Source organism: Vombatus ursinus, unplaced genomic scaffold (assembly GCF_900497805.2).
Source record: "Vombatus ursinus unplaced genomic scaffold, bare-nosed wombat genome assembly UNPS02005659.1, whole genome shotgun sequence".
In the NCBI taxonomy this organism is placed as follows: Eukaryota; Metazoa; Chordata; class Mammalia; order Diprotodontia; family Vombatidae; genus Vombatus; species Vombatus ursinus.
Window position 1 is genome coordinate 22,956,161 of NW_020945437.1, and position 17,177 is coordinate 22,973,337.

At 42.3% G+C, this 17,177-nt stretch overlaps 1 protein-coding gene across 1 annotated transcript in view; it reads right to left on the reverse strand.

Moving 5' to 3' along the window:
• SLCO2B1 (solute carrier organic anion transporter family member 2B1) overlaps positions 1–3,515 on the reverse strand; it is a 101,532-nt gene extending 98,017 nt beyond the window's left edge. The window contains exon 1 of the mRNA XM_027848319.1: positions 3,039–3,515. The gene's annotated coding sequence lies outside the window, so the exon portion shown is untranslated. The remainder of the gene's footprint in view (positions 1–3,038) is intronic.
• Positions 3,516–17,177: the final 13,662 nt, after the last annotated feature.

Here is a 17,177-nt window from a genome sequence, read left to right on the forward strand (position 1 = left end):
ACAGAGTTGGGACCAGAAGCCATAACAACAGCTGTAATAACCCTTCACATCTGTATATCACTCTCCAGCTAGTTAGTAAGAGAACTGCGATTTGAACCCTGGGTCACGGAACTGCTAAGGAGGACAAGGGTCTTTCCAGTATAAAGCAAATTGCCTCTAAGTGTGGGAGATGTGTAATACGCTCCCTTGTGTGATGGCTTCAGGGAAGCATCTGAGCCTGAATCGGGAAAGGGAAGGCCGAGAGGAAGCGCTTCTCCCCAGGGGGGCATTTCTGCCGGGCCAGTGGCTCTCATTGTCTGAGGGAGGAAAGCCTGACCCCTGCCTGGGGCTGGGGAAGAGGGAAACACCAGGTGTCTGAATTGGAAGAAAGGGGTAGGCTGCCAGGAAGAGAGGAATGGGAAAAAACTCATTGACCAAGCATTTCCTGAGCCCCAACCATGTCCAGGGTGGCGATGTGGGGAGGAGAAATGGAGAACACCCAAAGCCCTGACCTCAGGAGCTGCTCACCTGGAGCACCAGGCACAAAGTCACAACACCAGGCAGAATGTGTATCATAAGAGAGGGACAGACTCAGGGATGGGGAAAGTCAGAGAATGAAGGGATCTCAGAACTGGAAGGCATAATAACTAATATCTGCACCTCACAACGACCCTGGGAGGCTGATGCTATTATTATCCCCATTTTACAGATGAGTAAACTGAGACAAGAGAAGTCAAGTGACTTGCCCAGGGTCACACAGCTAATATCTGAGGCAAGATCTGAACTCAGGTCTTCCTGGTCTCAGGTCCAATGCTCTCATTATTATGCTACTTGACTGCATCCCACATACTTGAACATGGTCAAGTATGACCTTGTCGGTGTCCCTTCAAAGCAGTCATCTAGCCCTGTCTGCAGACCTGCAGTGATGGGAACCTCATTATCATCTTCCTTCTACCACCTACCTACCTCCCACCTCCTCCCTAGGCAGATAATTCCAATTTTAGAGAGCTCCATTCTGCTGGTGAAGTGGATAGAGTTCTGGGTCTGAAGTCAGGAAGACCTGAGTTCAAATCCAGCCTCAGATACTTACAAGCTGTGTGAGCTTGGGCAAGTCACTTCACCCTGTTTGCCTCGGTTTCCTCATCTATAAAATGAGCTGGAGAAGGAAATGGCTAAACTACTCCAGTATCTTTGCCAAGAAAACCCCAAATGGGGTCACGGAAGTCCGACATGACTGAATAGCAACAACAATCACGAGGAAGTGTTTCTTTACATAGTGTGGAATTCCTAAGTGCAGCTTGCCCCCATCATGCCTAGCTATGTCTTCTGGGGCCAGGCAGAACAAGCCTGTTCCCTTTGCCTCAAAAGTAACAGTAACGACAGTGATGATGACGCCTGACATATACGTGTCACTACAAAGTTTCCATTCAATCATCCCATCTGGTGCTCACAACACACCTGTGAGTTAGGTACTATAATACACAAGGATAATGAATCTCCTTTCGCAGAGGCAGAAAGTGCAGGTCTCTGAGAGGATCACTGCCTTGGTCAGGCTGACACAGCCTTCATAACATCCGAAGACAGTTCTCATGTCCGCTGTACGCCATTTATTCTCTGGGTTCGAATGGCTACAGTTCTGTCAACTGATGAAGCAAGGCAAGATGAACCTGTTCACCTGGAATTATTAGGGAGCCATCATGATTCTACCCCTGCTTTGTGACCTTAGGCAAGTCATTTGCCCCATCCGGGGCTCATTTGTAAAATGTAGACGATTTCTAAGGTTCCCTCTGGCTCTGATTCCCGTGCTCTTTGGTCAGTGGGTCAAATGAGAAATTAAAAATCTGTCTCTGTTATTTACTAGCTACAAGTCATTTTCCCCCTCGCTTAGCCTCAGTTTGCTCATTTGTAAACCGAGAACAATCCCTGCACTTGTGCAAGTTTGATATGGCTCCTACTATCATTAATATTGAGATTCCTGAAGTTCTTTGGGGAGGAAAGCTGCACCAGTCAGTCCGCAGTCTCCGCACCCCAAACCCCTTCCTCCCTCGAGTCTTGCTTGAGTTTCTTTTGCTGCAGTTTAAAAGCAGGATTTTCAAATGCTGCTTCTCCCCGTTTCTTTTTTTCCTAGCCCTGCAAAGCTCTACAAATCCTGGGCAGAAAGCCCTCCCCTCTAGCTGCGAGAGGCAAGCCGGGCCCTGCCCTTGCTAAATTGGTTACAAGCTGCCAGTGGGAAGATGACTCCTGGCCAAGGTGTAAGTTCATCAATATAACCTCAAGGCTGACTGCTTGGTTACCTTGGCCTCAGATCCTTGTCACTTTCTGAGAAGCCTCTGTTCCTCCACCATCCACCCTCCCCAGGCCCAGGCTCCACCCAGGCTCTCCCTTCCCCTCCTCTTTTCCCATGAGTCCAAGAACCAGTGACCTCTGGCATTATCTCTGAATTTTCTGTCCTCTTCTTCATTTCAGTCACAACATCACACCAATTTCTCTGTTTATGCCATTTGGTTCACGCTGTTCCCCTCCCTCACCCCCCACCTCCATCCTCTGTCTCTGTCTTTCTGTCTCTCTCTTTCTCTGTCTTTGTCTCTCTCTCCCTGTCTCTATCTCTTTCTTATGCTATAGGGGAAATAGCACTGAACGTAGAGAATCAGGAGGTTGGCAAATCACTCCCCATTTCTAAGCCTCAGTTTCCCTCTTGTGTTTTAATGCATTAACCACTTCGCTAGGTTTTGACCGAAGCCCTCTGTACACTACAGAATTGTCTCCCTTTTTAAACTCTGTCTCTCCTGTCTGTCTCTTTCTTCTGTTTTTAATCCAAGTCTGTCTTTCCTCTCTTTCTCTCTGCCTGTTTCTGTCTCTCTGTGTCTCCTCTCTCTGTCTCTGTCTTTTCTGTGCACGAGGGCGCCTCAATAGTGAAGCAGGTATCAGTGTCCACTCCTCACCCACTTCCCCATGCTTGCCATGCCCGCTCCTGTCCCGGTGCCTTCCCTCTCTGAGATCCCCGTGTCCCACCTCCAGCCACCCAGGTCCTGCATCCTCCCCTCTCTTTCAACACTTACCAGAGCTTCGTCTTATGCTGTTGGCGCTGATCGGAACCTGCTAGGCTGCTCTGGGGTTACCTCTAGGGGAACGGGTTTCACATTTACCTTACCACCTTTTAAAAGTCAAAAGTTGTGGGAAGGAAAGTGAAACTCTAATGGTGGGATTTCAGGCAGGGAGACAAGTATCTGTCGAATCTCACAAAGGTAGACAAGCACCTAGGTGTCCCTACCACCACCCATTAGTAAGAGCAGCCTTGCTCACTCAACTCTTTTTCACTAACCTCCATTTTTGCCCCCTTTAGCCTCCACTTTGTCTGTCTGTCACGGTCTCCCTCCCCTTATGTTTCTCTCTTTCTTTCTTTCCTTCCTTGTATCTTTCTGTTTGACTCCAGTTTCTGTGTCTCCCTCCTTCCTTCTCTCTCTCCCTCTCCCTTCCTCTGTTTCTCAGTCTTCCTCTGCTTCCCTAAGTTGGTGCTTCTCTCATCCCCCTCCTTCTGTTTCTGGCTGGGACAAACCCCAAGCAGCTCTGAGAAGGCGGGCTTGTGGTTGGGATGGTCCCGTTGAGCAGCGGCCACACCCCTAGGGGCTGGCTCTCTCCACTCCAGCTCTCTTAGGCTCCCTCTCCAGCTTTCTGTACCCTGCACTTGAGCTGGTGCTCTCTCCTTTGAGGCAGGCAATGAAGAGGATGACCCAGGATGACCCCCCCCCAGAATGCGGGGGGACCACGAAAGGCCTTCAGTGTGAGGCCAGATGAGGTTGGCAGATAGAGACACTGCTCTCTCCTAGTAAACAGGGGAGTTATAAGTCTCTGGGTGTCAGGTTCTTTTTAGCCTTGAGAAGATACCTCCATGTCCTACTCACTGAGCCAACATCTTCCTCACTAAGCTCTTATAGCCATACTGAACCCTCATTAAATCACTGAACCTCACCCCCACACTCCATTTCCATTTTCATATCTGAGACACTATTCTCATTGATCTCCCACTTGGCCAACATCCTGCTTACTGAGACCTCCATCATTGTCCTCGCTGACATCCCTTCTCTCTCAATGAGCCCCCATCTCTTACTGAAACCCCAACCCCATAATGAACCCTCATAGATATCACTGAGGACCCACCACCATTCCCACATTGAACCCCCACACCCCCTACTGAGCCCCCAATATGAATCTGAGTCCCATTCCCTTTATTAAGCCCCCATTCTCTAGGGGAACCTTTATGTCTCTCACTTGCTTCTCATTCCTTCATGAAGACCTCATGTATATCACTGAACCTCACCCCCCTTACTCAATGCTTATCCACTCACTGAGCCCCCATCCCATCACTGAGACCTAATGGGATTTACCAATCCTCAGAGAGTCTCTTCCTGAGACTCCATCCTTTCTCTGAGCTCTGATTCTCTTAATAAAATTTCATCCCTTCACCCCCCTTCCTTAGCCCTCATTCTCTTTACTAGGATCCCTTCTTCTCTGCTAGCCCCATCTTCTCACTTAGCCCTAATCTCCTCACTGAGGCTCCATTCCCATCATTGAACTATCAGCCCACTCAGTGTGGACCCATCTTCTGAGACCTCTTCTGCTCAGATCTGCATTGGCCACACTACTAGGGGCTGGCCTTCTCCACTCCAGCTCTCTGTCCCCTGCACTTGAGCTGATGCTCTCTCCTTTGAGGCAGGCAATGGAGAGGATGACCCAGGATGACCCCCCAGGATCTGGGGGGACCATCTGCATCTCCTCACTAAGTCCCCATGCTATTGAACTCCCATCTTGTCAGTGAGCTGCTATTCTTTTCACTGACCTTCCATCCTACCACTTAGCCGTCGTCCTCTTTAAGTGCCATTGCCCTCAGTGAACCCCCAAATCCTCACAAATCCATTTGACTGAGCTCCAATTCTATCACTAAATCACCCTTCACTATCACAACCCTTAGCCATCACCCTGCTCATTGAAACCCTTATTCCCTTCACTGAGTTTCCACCCCCTCCATGCTTACTCACATCCCTCTTTGAGTCCCCATCTTTCTGAAATGCATTTCTTCACCCAGCTATGGTCAGCTCCATGGACATTTATTCCTTCACTAAGCCTCCGTTCCTCTTTGTGAGACTTCAATCCCTCACTAAGTTCCTAACCTCTCCTAGAGCTCTGATCCCTTTGATGAATCCCAATCCTCTTCACTGAGCTCTCATTTCCTCTATGAATCCTCATTTCCTTCATTGAGACTCAGTCCTTTCACAGGGCTCCCATCTTCTGACAAAGCCCCTTCTGGCTTGCTGAACCCTCAACCCCCTTTCCAAGGACACACCCCATAACTGAGTCCTTTACTGAGACCCATTCCCTTCATAGACCCCATGTTCTTTCACTGAGGTTCCATTCCCCTTACTCATCCCACATTCCACCATTGAGTCCCCATTCCCCTTATTGAAACCTATTCCCCATACTAAGCCCACATTCATTTGACATATCAATAAACTGGTCCATAGATGAAGAAGGACTTATTTAGCACAGTACCTGGAACATAATAGACACTTAATAAATGTTTATTGACTGGCTGAACAACTGTCTCAAGACTACACTTCCAGGTAGGAGCCAGAACCAAATCTAAAGTGGCAAAGGTCTTAGGCTGGGTCCTAGCTTTCAGTTTCAGATGTGTCTCTATCATGTGTGACCTTGGGTAAGTCAGTTTCCCGTCTGGGCCTTACTTTCATCACCTGTAAAACAAGACGGTTGGACTAAATGACATATCTGGGGAATCTTAGAACTGGAAGATCGACCGTAACCTTCTCATTTTACAGATCTTCTGTGAGGATAAGAACATTACCTGGTCAGTAGGCAGAAGAGTGAATGTGCAATCCTAGAAGATAAAGCATGCAGGTATTATTATCCCATATTGTTGTTGTTCACTCATTGCAGTCTGTCTGACTCTTTGTGACTTCGTTTGCGGTTTTCTTGGCAGAGATACTGGAGTGGTTTGCCATTTCCTTCTCCAGCTCATTTTATAGATGAGGAAACTGAGGCAAACAGGGTTAAGTGACTTGCCCAGGATAAGCGTCTAGGAAGTGTCTGAGGCCAGATTTGAACTCAGGAAGATGAGTCCTCCTGACTCCAGGCCCAGCTGTCCTATTTTATTTATATATTATCTCATATTATAGATAAGAGAACTGAGTCTTAGAGAGCGATCATCAAACCAGAAAGATCCCTAGAGATCATTTTGTCCAATTCCCTCATTTTGCAGATGGGAAAAGAAAACCCAAAACAACTGAGGCTTTAGTTTGTAACTAAGTGACTTTTCCAAGATGACCCAGGTAGAGAAAGGCAGAGCCAGGATTCAAACCCAGGTCCATTGAGGAAAATCCTGTATTCTTTTTGCCATAGGAGACCACTTGCCCATAGTGGCACAGCAGATAAGAGTATGAGCCAGGAGCCAATGAGTCAACCTCTGGTTATAAAGCAACTTGGCAACATGGTGGGAAGAGATAGTTAGGGAGCAAGGGTAGAAACAAGAGACGAAGGTCCAGAGACTCTCTTATTGTTTCCAGTCCTAAACAGCACCATCAGCACCTTTATTCTCCGTTCTGCTTCTGGTAAGGAGGAAGAGAAACCCAAAATAAGCCCAGCTCAAAACCTATACATAGGCACATGTGATTGTGAGGAATAGAGCCTCCAAGATTCACCCCCACATTCAGTCCACCAACTCCTCAGCCCTGCCATCCCAGTCCTCCCAGGCCTCCTCCTCGTCATACCCCAACTCCTACCCCAACACTATCTAGAACAAGGATGAGAAACCGGTGACCTTGAGATCCTTCTAGATCCTTAAGTGCGGCCTTTTGACTGACTCTCAATTTTACAGAACAAATCCTATCCAGAAAATAGCCCTTGACTCAGGGTTAAAGGGCCTTAGTTCTAATTTTCTAGAATACTTTCCATTTACAGAGGAAGGAATTGAGGCCCAGAGACCAAGATCACAGAGCAAGTCTGTGGCAGACAGACAACAAAGCACTTCTGTTCCACATGCCTCAGTTTCCTCCTCTGTAAAATGATGGGGTTGGACTAGAGTCTCAGGGACTCTGGAGAGAGCCTTAAGTCAATCAGAAGAGGAAAAACATGAGTTTGTGTCTTTAATATAATGGAGGGGACTGAAGTTCTCTGATCCCAGGGCACCAAATAATTAATAACTAACATGAATTTAGCACTTTTAAGGCTTACCAAGTACTTTTACATATATTATCTCACTTAATTCTTGTGACAGTCCTTTGAAGTAGTTATTATCATCCCCAGAAACTGAGGCCCAGGGTCACAGGATTAGCACCCTAGAGTTAAAAAAAACCTTGGATGACATCTATCTGACCCCCTCTTTCCACGGATGAAGAACCAAGGCCAGAGAGGTTGTGAGCTGGTCAAAGTCGCACAGATAGTAAGAAAGTAGTAGAACCAAGATTCAAACCCAGGTCCTCTGACTTTCAAGCCAGCATGCTTCTTGTTCCATACCATGCCCTCTCCCTTAGGTACTACTCATGGTGACATGGCTATTAGATGCCAATGATAGGATTAGAAACCACTCTCTCCTTATTGAGTCAAATGCTCAATCCAATAAAGCACGCTGACTGGAAGGAGCAGGGGAGGGGGTACTCTTTGGGGGATCATCTGATCATTTTACAGAGGAGGAAACTGAGGCTCAGAGAGGAGACAGGACTTATTCAAGGTCATACAAGTCAGTGGCAGAGTTGGGACTAGAATCCTGGTCTTCTGACTCCCTCCAGCCCAGATTTCTTTCTGCTGTAGCATCCCCATAAGACATTGTTCTCAAAGTGACTTTGCAGACTGTCTAGTCCTATCCCCTCGTTTTAAAGGAAGGCCAGAGATAGGAAGGGATTTCTTTATTTCCCAGCTTTGTAGACTTGGATAAGTCACTTTCCCTCTCTGAGCTTCAGTTTTCTCATCTGTAAAATGGAGATAATATTATCTGCCTTATTCCTTCTCTTTCTTTCTTTCTTTATTTGGGTCTCGGTCATTCTCAAAGAGCAAGAGCTTGACTGCTAATAAGACTTTCTGCTACCAACATCCTTGCAATCAGGACTTTCTCCTCTGAGAATCTTAGCCCTTCCTCTTTTCACTTCTCTCCAATGTGCTCCTCCCACCCCCACCCCCATTTCCAGGATGTTGCTGCCAGCTGGTTAGTGTGATGAATAGACTTCCGGCCATTCCTGGAAATGGACACAGTGGAGGTTAGTCAATTTCTGTGCAAGAGGAGGTGAAAGGGCTGTAGGAATAAATTTCTACTCTCTAGGTTATTGGGGAGATTGGAATGTTCCTAGAAAGAATGGAAGCAATTCATCAAGGAAAGAAACAAGAAAGAAAAAGAATTTGAAGAGACAGAGCCTGTTATCAGGGAAGTAGAAGAATGTAACACAATGTACTTTTGTACCTTTGAAACTATCAATGCATGATTGGATGGATGAATGGATGGGTGGATGAAAAGGCAAGCATTAGGCACCTATTATGTACCAGACACAGGGGAGACAAATACAAAATCAAGAGGAGCCTCACTCCCCTGTAAGGAGATTACATTTTAATGGGGGATCCAACATATATAAGATGGTGGGGGCCATGGAAGGGAATTCCAGGTTGGTGAGTTGATCCATAGGGCAGCCATGCCCTTTCTAGGAGCAATAATAGCACTGATTTGATTTCTGTACTCAGAGCAAGAGGTAGAAGGACAGGAAAAGTAACATTTGGAGACAGAGTGGAAGGCAAGATGGCCAATGTACACATCTGAATAGAATAAGAAACATGAGCTGATCTGGGGCCAGCTAGATATAGTGGGCTGGTTTGGTCTTGTTCAGTCAGAAAGCTCAGTCCCATGGCAGTATATATCATTTAACATAGATGAGGAAGTTGGATATTGTTAGGAAGTAATAGTAGAAGTAGTAGTAGTTAGCATTTATGTATATTATCTCATTTAATCCTCACAACAACCTGGGGAGGTAGGTGCTATTATTATCTTCATTTTATGGATAATAAAATTAAGGCTGAAAAAGGTTCAGAGACTCAGTGCCATCTGGTTCTAGGTCTAGTGATCTAACCATTGCGCCACCTGGCTACCTAGGAAGCAAGTTATTGAATTCCCAGGAATGATGATGAGGACCTATAGGTACCATCAGGAGATATCATTCATTAATCGTTAAAGAAAGAAGAAAGAAGTACTCAAAGTTGGGAACTTTCTACTAAGAGGTCCTGGGGTAGCCACATCAATGTGACATGAACAATAGATAGCCCTTTTCTTGCCAATGTATGTATTCAGGATGTGAGAGACTAATGGCCACTGCCTGCTCTTAAAGCTTCACCTGGGGGCAAAGGATATTATCAGAAAGCATTTTTATAGATGATGAAGCCCAGGGCAAGAAAATGAAGACTCAGAGATGCACATGATGTTATCTCCATCGCTAACAGAAGGTAGGAGCTTCTGAAGGGAAAGGAAGCCTTGGGAAAGGAACAGCTGGTTAAAAAAGATGATGTCTGAAGATGGGATTTGGATTTCAGGACCATGACTTAAATGTATGCAAATGATGGACTCTTGACTAGGGATGGTATGTACCTATTGAGGGCAAAGAAAAATTTTGTTTTGTGAATCACATCAAGATTTATTTAATTATAAGAAGGGAGGTTGGGAGAAAACCACCCATATACTTGCCAAACCATATACTATTATGGTACATACCATTTATAAAGAGGAATAATAGTAGTGAGGACTGGTAATTTAAAAGAGAAAATAACTGAAACAATAATACCTACAATCTTCAATGTCTATGCACAAATATACACAATATAAGAAATAAATATGGCGAACTGGAGATCTTAACACCAAGACCTCATTGGATGGAACATGACTATGACTGAACCGCAGCTCTGTATTCAGAAGGCACAGAATAGATAAAAGTGAGGGTAGGATAGCATTGTACATTAAGAAGATATGGTCATGTGAAGAAATTATGAAATCATATAGTGGAAGCATGGTGAAGAATGTTTATAGTTGAAAGTCAATGGAGTGAGAAACAGAAGCAATAATGTAGGGGGAGTATACTGAATAGAAGAGGAGTTTTTCAAACAAATCATAAACCCAGAGGCACAATATATTGGTCAACCATATACTGGAAGTCTCTCTCTCTTTTTTTTTTTTGTTACATAAGCAGAGTAACTGATATGTGTTTTTAACTTACTTTACTTATAATATAATTTTTCAAAAAATAAAGGAAGTGAACAGAGGAATAAGTATTCTGGACCTGATTCTGATGAATGACGGGACACTGGTTGTTAAAGTGTAAGTGATGGGGATCTTGGGAGGAAGTGACCTCTTTGCCTTGGAATTCACAATGGACAAGGAAAGGAAAGTAGAACATAATTTAACAGGCCATTTAGATTAAAGAAAAGGAGATTTCAAAGAATTCAGAGAAAGACTTAAAATAGTGTAGTGGAGGTTGTCTCAAGAGGGATGGGAAGCTCTCAAGAAAAAAAAACTACATACAAAAACAAGAACATCCTCTCCAAATCCCAAGCCCCAACAAAACATGACTCCTATGAAGAAAAGGCAGTATAACATTGTCTAAAGAGACCCATGTGGACGCAGGGAGAACTCCTCAACTAACCTGGATTTCTTAAAGACAAGTACAGAAGCAAGGGCAGGTAAAAGGATGAGTACCGAAGAATGGATTGTTCCTTGGTTTTAGGGAGAAGTTTAGGGCCATAAACTCACTATATAATTCTCAAAGGCAATACAATCTGCTTTCTTCCTTCTCAGTTCTGGTCTCAGTTCATTTACCATGTTGTCCAGTCATTTCTCAGTCATGTCTGACTCTCTGTGACCCCATTTCAAGTTTTCTTGGCAAAGATACTGGAGTGGTTTGCCATTTCCTTCTCTAGCTCGTTTCATGAAGAAACAGAGGCAAACAGGTTTGAGTGACCTGCCCAGGGTCACACAGCTAGCAATTATCTGAGGCCAGATTTGAATTCAGGAAGATGAGACTTCTTGGCTCCAAACCTGGGGCTCTATTCACTATGCCACCTAGCTATAGTGTCTATGTAGTGTCTATCAGCTTTATAGATTGTCCATCCAATTTCATATTATAGTTAGGACAATAAACTTTCTTCATCCGCTTGATTTTTCCTGAACTCTTTTGAGCAATAATGGATGTCATTCAAGATGTTCTCAAGTGTTTCATGGCTTGATGAAATCTGAACAAAGTTATCTTGCAAGCAGTAGCATGTGAAAGACTTCTTTCTAAGGAATCCTTCTTCTGTTGAACTCTATGTTGCAAATCCTCCCATACCACCCCATCCTACCTTCTTGCCTGCTACTGGACAGCCTTGACCAGAGATGATGCCCTGGAGGGCTTAAACCTTTCAGATAAATAGATAAGAGTATTTCTTAGGTACTTACTTTGTGTCAGCCATTCTCACATATTTATGAAATTTTAAGACTCCATCTCTTACTGAAAAACAGTAATCATTAGCATAAACTTTGGGTACCTCAGTTTAAATGAACATATGTTTTTAGTTGTCAAAAGAAGAATAAACATGGAAATGAATAAACTGGGATGAATGTTTTTTTTCTTCTAGAGTAATTGTTTTCACAGAATCACAGAGCCTCAGAACTGGAAGGGATCTCAGTAACTATTTTAGTTTGACCCCTACCTGAACAGAAGTTTTCTCTGCCATATACCCAGCAAGTGGCTCTTCAGTCTTTGCTCCAGGGACAGAGAGATCTACTATTTCCTAAAGCAGTCCATTTCACTTTAGGACAGCTCTAATGGTTAAGAAGTGTCAGCCACTGTGCTGAGCTTGCAAGTAAGGCAGACAATGTTTGCCCTGCAAGAATTTACATTCTAATGAGGGAAGACAACAAATAAAGGGGGGGCCATTTGGGAAGCATTTTTGGAAGCCAGATTCCAGGCAAGATAAAGTAGGAGCTCCTCTAGCACCGAGGGCATAGAAGCCAAGGTTCTGGTGGGAGGGAGATGAAGATTCCTGCCCCTAGGTCCTGATTGGTGAAACCTATTATACTTGGCTAGCTGCTCCATTCACACCTCATTTTTTCCTTAATAGTATTTTTTTTCTAATTACACATGAAGATAGTTTTCAACATTCATTTTTGTAAAATTTTGATTTCCAACTTTTTCTCCCTCCTTCCCTCCCCTCCCTTCCCCCTCTCCAAGACAACAAGCAATCTGATATAAGTTATACATGTACAATCATGTTAAACATATTTCCACATTAGTCATATTGTGAAAGAAGAATCAGAACAAACGGGAAAAACCACAAGAAAGAAAAAAAAAGTAAAAATAGCATGCTTCGATCTGAATTCAGACTCCATAGTTCTTTCTCTGGATGTGGTTAGCATTTTCCATCAGGAGTCTTCTCGAATTGTCTTGAATCATTCATTGTATTGCTGGTAAGAGTTAAGTCTATTATAGGTAATCATTGCACAATGTTATTGTTACTGTGTACAATGTTGTCCTGGTTCTACTCACTTCACTCAGCATCAGTTCCTGTAAGTCTTTCCAGGTTTTTCTGAAATCTACCTATTCATCATTTCTTACAGCACGATAGTATTCTGTTACATTCATATACCACAATTTATTCAGCCATTCCCTGACTGATGGGCATCCCCTCAATTTCCAACTCTTTGCCACCACAAAAAGAATCGTTACAAATATTTTTGTACATGTGGGTCCTTTTCCCTTTTTTATGATCTCTTTGGGATATAAACCTAGTAGTGGTATTGTTGGATCAAAAGGTATGCACAGTTTCCAAACTGCTCTCTAGAATGGTTGGATCAGTTCACAACTCCACCAACAATACATTAGTGTTACAATTTCCCCACATGTTCTCTAACACTTAGCATTTTCCTGTTTCATCATGTTAGCCAATCTGATAGGTGTGAGATGCATTCACATCTTATTTTGTTCCCCTCCCCTCACCCTATTTTCTCACTAGCCCCTCTTCTCTTACCCCTTTTCTAGTTCTGGAACCATGATCAAAGTCACATTGCCACTGCTACTGGAAAGGATGTGTCACTCTACTTCCACTCTGGCTCCACTCACAGTCCCTCTCATTTTCTGAACCAAAATATTCCTTCCCTCCATGTATTGTTTCCCATGATTAGAATGTGAGATCCTTGAGGACAAAAACTGTCTTTGCTTTGGTTTCTGTAGTCTCAGTGTTTATAGTACCTGGCAAAAATTTACTAAATGCTTATTAATGAATGGTTTCATTCATTCTTTATCCATGTCTCATTTGATATTAATGATCAGAGCATCACTTAATAAAGTTGTATCTGTTGTCTTTCCAAGAATCTTATATAAATTTAACATAGGAAAGGGAGCCAGCTTGTTGGAGGACAGCTATTGAGTCTGCAGTTTGCTCTATGGAAGGCTTTTTGTAGCCAACAAACAACCAATGGGTGTGATCCTATGTATCTACCTTTCAGACAGTTGTCTTCCTTCCTTCTAAGGTTATTTTGCATTTCATTTGTATATACCCATCTATTTACACTTTGTTACTCCCCATTAGAATGTAAGTTCCTCAAGGGGTGAGACTATTTGACTTTTGTCTTTGTGTTCCCAATGCTTAGCCTAGTGCTTGGCATACAGTGAGTGCTTAATAAATGCTTATTGATTAATTAGATAATTGACTGTAAAGATGTTGTCTGTTGTAGAATGTCCTTTGCACAAGCCTACTGTTCCTGTCTCACGTCTTCATCAAGAATGTACTCAATGCATTTATAGAGTACTCATAAAAATTATGTAGAAACAGTCAAATATGACTTAGCTCTGGGTCACCTTTTTGGTTTTTGGTAACAATAAAGACTGAGTTCCTTCTCCCCCTGCCCAAGCATTTGGTATTCTCTTCTATTTCACATATTCGAGAGCCAATCAACCTCAAGATCAGTAGATCTTACTCTCTAGTAGCAGGGACTATAGATACATGCCACCATGTGTGGCTAAAGCAATCTTTTCACTCCTCCATAATTAATTTTCTATTTCACTCTCTACAATAGCTATCACAAAACTCTCTTTCAAGTCTCCCATAGCATCCCCCTCCCTACATCCTTTCAACTAAGGTTCTTACCTCTCATTTTATGGAGAAAATTACCAAGAGCTACCTCTTTTCTCCCCTCTTCCTCATCCCCTAACTCCGTGATAAAATCTCTATTTCCTCCTTTATCACAGTCTGATGAAAAGGAAGCCCTTCTACTCACCCAGTACATTTCCTATATTTGCATCCTTGAAATAATCCCTCTGCCTTTTCCAGTAGATTGCCCCCATTATCATTCTCTCTCTCTTTCTCCCTCTCTCTCCCTTCTTCCCTCCCTCCCTCCCTCCCTCTCCCCTCTTCCTATCAATTGGTTCCTTCTTTACTGCCTGTTGTTTGTCTTCATTTCAAAGAGGACCAATGACATCGCAGATAATTACTACTTAATAATACAGTTTGAGATCACATTTTTTTTTTCATTGATTCCCTTGATGTCCTTGACCTTTTGTTTTTCCAGAAGAATTTTGTTATTACTTTTTCTAGCTCTATAAAATAATTTTTTGGTAGTTTGATTGGCATGACACTGAACAGATAGATTAATTTAGGTAGAATTGTCATTTTTATTATATTGGCTTGTCCTACCCATGAGCAATTAATATTTTTCCAATTTTTTTAGATCTGACTTTATTTGTGTGAAAAATATTTTGTGGTTGTGTTCATGTAGTTCCTATGTATGTCTTGGAAGGTAGACTCTCAAGTATTTTATATTGTCTAGTTATTTTAAATGGAATTTCTCTTTCTATCTCTTACTGCTGGACTTTGTTGGTAAAATAAGTGTCCTTATCCTTAAAAAGCCCTCACTATATACAACCATCCCCACTACCTATTATTCTATATATAGCCTCCCCTTCCCAGCCAAGCTCCTTGAAAATTCTGTCTCTACTCCAAATTCCATTTTCTCTCTTCTCATTCACTTGTAGATCTGCTGCAAGCTAGTTTCAGTCCTTATCACCCAGTTGCAGCTGCTATCTCCAAAGTTCACAATGATCTAGGTTGCCAGATCTAATGGGCTCTTCTCAGACTTCATTCTTCTTGACCTCTCTGCAATATTTGACATAGATGATCCCCTTTTCCTCCTGACTATTCCCTCCTCTCTGAGTATTCATGGCATTGCTCTCTCCTGCTTCTCCTATCTGGCTCACCACTCCCTAGACTTCTAGGCTCTTTTCTCTCTATAATCTTATTTTGTGATGTCATCAGTACTCATGTTTAAATGTCATCTCTATGCAAATGACTCCCAGAGATATATAGCTATAGATATATGCATATCTATGTCTATCGATCTCACTTCAGTCTCTCTCCTGAGCTCTATGCCCACGTTATTAACTGCTTATTTGACATTTCATACTAGATACCTCATCGGCATCTTAAACACATCCTTCTTCAGAACTTCTCTATTATTATCAAAGGTACAATCATCTTTTTAGCTTCCTAGTTTCACAACCTCATTGTTATCCTGGACAACTCACTCTCTTTCACCTACCCTACATATCCAATTAATTATCAAATCTAGTTATTTATAGCTCCATGACATCTCTCACATATGTCCCTTTCTCTCTATTCTCACCATCACCACTCCTTAGTTCAGGCCCTATTCTTTCTCACCTACACCATTGCAATAGACTTCCTTTAATCTCCTTGTTGCAAGTCTTTTTCCATTCCAATCCATTCTCCATACAGCCACCAAAGTGATTTTTCTAAAATGAAGGTTAGCCATTTCACATTTCTTACCCCATCTTGACTCAATAAATCAAAATTATTCCCTGTTACTTCTAGGTTCAAACATAAATGCCAGCATTGGACATTTACAGTTCTTCACAGACTGACCTCTCCTTACTTTTCCCTAATTCTTACGCACGACTCCCTTTTGCGTGCTCTCCAGGGTAACTAAGCTGGCTTGCGTGGTGTTAGTCACATAACCTTCCCATCACCATTCCTTTATATGAGCTGACCCCCCTGCTTAGAACGCCCTCCCTCCTCAACTCCACCTCTCATAATCATTCCTTCCAGGCTTGGCTCAAGTGTCACCATTCACATTGTCTTGGTAATGGTTCCTCTAGTGCCTGCCCTCTCCCAAATCATCTCACGTCCAGTTTGCGTACATTCTTCATATATTTGCTCAAGTTCATCTTATCTCTCCTATAAGAACCTTAGTTCTTTGAGGTCATGGACTGTTTCACTTGAGTCTCGGTATCCTAAGGGTTTAGCACAGTACTTGGCACAAAGTAGATATCTGATGAATTAATTTCTCATTTTTCATCATCAATAACATATTTAAAGACATCAGATTGTAATTGCCTCAATTGTCTTCCATATTTCCTTCTAATTTTTTTTTTCTTATAGATTGATACGGATTTTGATCTTTTCCTTTAAAAGTCCAGGGCCACAGAATGTACAAAGAGAACTAATTTTTGTAAATGACATGCTAAGGTCAATGCAAAGAACTTTGTTAGTTATGTTGGTGGAAAGAGGAAAATGAAAGAAAGGATAAGATTCTTGCTTGGGATAGATAGGATGATGATGCCAGATAATGAAGATAAGGTGAACTATCCAATTCTTTTTATTTTTTTCATTAAATTATTTTATTATTCATTAAATTATTCAATTATTTTTATTTATTTCATTAAATATTTTCCAATTACATTAAACATTTTTAACATTCATTTAAAAAATTTTTGAGTTTCAAATTATCCAATTTTTTTTTTTTTGCCACTATTTTATCTTTCAAGGAGAATAATTTTCAGACCAGGAAAAATAGACTAAAATATTTGAGAGAGTTGACTCATAAGATAAAGGAGCAAATCAAGAGTAAGCAACTAATTGTTCTCAGTAATTTTTAAGTCTCTAGGCCTGGATTTTTCCATTCAACAAGCATTTATTCAGCACCTACTATGTGTAAGGCACTATGCTAGGTGACAGAAACAAAAAGAAACAGCTCCTTCTTTCAAGAAACTAACATTCTGGTGGGGAATAGAATATAGAATAGAGTCAGATAAATGAATACAAAATAATTTTTGGAAGAAGAAAACAACAGGGTAATGATTCTCAAACTTTTTGGTCTCAGAATCCCTTTA